The 2,500-nt window shown below is 34.6% G+C and overlaps 1 non-coding gene across 1 annotated transcript; it reads left to right on the forward strand.

Annotated features, from left to right (window-relative positions):
* The first annotated feature begins 237 nt into the window (after positions 1-237).
* Positions 238-309, forward strand: Trnah-gug (transfer RNA histidin (anticodon GUG)). The gene has a single exon. It is a non-coding gene; the product is annotated as a tRNA-His (tRNA).
* The last annotated feature ends 2,191 nt before the right edge of the window (positions 310-2,500 follow it).

The raw sequence follows: 2,500 nt of genomic DNA on the forward strand, positions 1-2,500 counted from the left end.
CCATGCCATGCCAACAAAAACAAAAGAGCAGTCAGACGCCGTTGGAAAAATGTATAAGATGGAACAGAATCCCTTTTGAATAGCCTGATTGCATTCGTTCCATAGATACATCGCGTTAAAATTTTGTATGAAAAGTGATTTGACCAAAAAGATACCGACAACGTGTTAAACATGTTAAAATCAGCCTTAATATTAAATACCCAATTTTTGCCACATACATTCTGTCTGCAAGTCATAGCCGTGATCGTATAGTGGTTAGTACTTCGCGTTGTGGCCGCGACAACCCAGGTTCGAATCCTGGTCACGGCAAACAGCTGTGTAATGTCGCTGTTACGGCATTGTAGGCAATTTTTTTTCTCGGTCTCTCTTTTCGAATTTTGATAATCTTTCTTCGTTTTAAGATACACATACACATGTTACTATGTAAAGACAAGAAGTGTTCTAGTTGTATTCAATATGATCGCAGCGGTTCTAGTTGAATTCAATAGGATCGCAGCGGTTCCTGCAGTGATAGTCTTTTATATAATAATATAATTAACTTCATTGAAAATTCACATTCCTACCTTCTCATTTGTTTTACTGGCTATCACTGCAGGAACCGCTGCGATCCTATTGAATACAACTAGAACACTTGAGTCTTCTTGTCTTTACATAGTAACATATGAATATTTCGTGCAATGTCAATTTGAAATTCATGTCACGTCACCGTCTGGTTTTTTGTTTTTTTTTTCTTCTTCAAAATCTGTAATGGTGCTCCAGTATAAAAAGAAATACCGGCGAAACAGAAACAAGATACATACACACAGAATATTTAACGACCTTGACTACAGTCGGACACGGTACCTATCGACCCTGATGGGTATCTCATACAAAGATAAAAACTAAACCCTTTTACCATGCCATGCCAACAAAAACAAAAGAGCAGTCAGACGCCGTTGGAAAAATGTATAAGATGGAACAGAATCCCTTTTGAATAGCCTGATTGCATTCGTTCCATAGATACATCGTGTTAAAATTTTTGTATGAAAAGTGATTTGACCAAAAAGATACCGACAACGTGTTAAACATGTTAAAATCAGCCTTAATTTTAAATACCCAATTTTTGCCACGTACATTCTGTCTGCAAGTCATAGCCGTGATCGTATAGTGGTTAGGAAAAAAGTCGAGTGCACCTTTACCAGATATAGCCGTGTAATTTTCTACTCCTGTTATTGGGTTACTATTTCTTGTGGATTTGGATATAACCAGCCGGATTAAGTAAATGTGACTATCTAACAGTAATGTAAGTTAAAATACTGACATTTTTGAGAATATACTGTGTGTATTTGATAATTAGTGAACTTAACTTTTTGCTGTGAAACGTTGAGGTACGTTAAAGGAAATTATAATGGACAAATTGCCAAAGCCGTTAGTTGCGTTAATTAATAGTGTCATAGATGATTACGAACAATTTACATGGAATTCTAATTACCTTGGTGACAAAATGAGAATTTCATTAGTTTGGACTAGGGGTGATGCAATACAAGTAAATAGAGGAATCAAGCATAAGTCCAGATCTAATAGAGACAGAGACAATAAAAGAATGAAAATATTGAAAGAAAGAATAGACAATACAGAAGACGACGTTGATAAGACAAGTGATATCAACATTGATAATTCAGAAGTGATAATTGATTCGGGTGATGATATGATACATGATGGAACGATAGATCTCCCATTAGTAGCCCCCGAAAATGTAAACATTACACCTGTAGTGAAAGTTGCTCAACCGGTTAGTGTATCGATAGACAAAACAATCAATTTAAAGGACAATGTATTAACGGAAAGTATAGTGTGTCATAGTTCGCGAACTGTACGGAATTTACACACGGATGTTAATAAAGAAAAAGAAAATAAAGAAATAGACAAAATAAAAACTATCGCTCCGAAGTTAATAGTTACAGGGAAGAGTCCGTGTACAGATAGTCATTTTCAGAAAATTGTATACAGCCAACGATCAGACGGAAGTTGTTTGATAGGAAAATTAAAAAAGAGAGAAATGGTAGTTATATGGACATTAGGGAAGCGCGGTGAATTTCGTCATGTAAATATAGAAACTGACAAAATCGAATATGGAAACGCAATGGCTTCCGTCTACAAATTTAGAGACATTAGAAAATCGGACAATGATGAAATTAAGTGTTATGTTCGTGCTATTCCAAAGATTGAAAGATATGCAGAGATGCACAGACTTTGTTTGTGGTGTTTTGATGAATAAACTGTTATTAGGGAGGGGGATATTAGATGTTGAATATGCTAGATAATTCTAAAATAATTTTTGTGGTGTACCAAATTCTGGTCTGGAAACCAACCGTGTTTTTAAAACAACCAACATTAATTAAAATAGATCATTTGCGTATTTATTAACATTTCCGATTGTTTTTCTCCTTGTAATAGTTGAACTGTTGTTTTTATCATTTTATTTAAAACTGAGAAAAAGTTAAAAAAAAAAAAGAAGAAA

The sequence above is a fragment of the Mytilus trossulus genome, chromosome 8, assembly GCF_036588685.1.
Source record: "Mytilus trossulus isolate FHL-02 chromosome 8, PNRI_Mtr1.1.1.hap1, whole genome shotgun sequence".
Lineage (NCBI taxonomy): Eukaryota > Metazoa > Mollusca > Bivalvia > Mytilida > Mytilidae > Mytilus > Mytilus trossulus.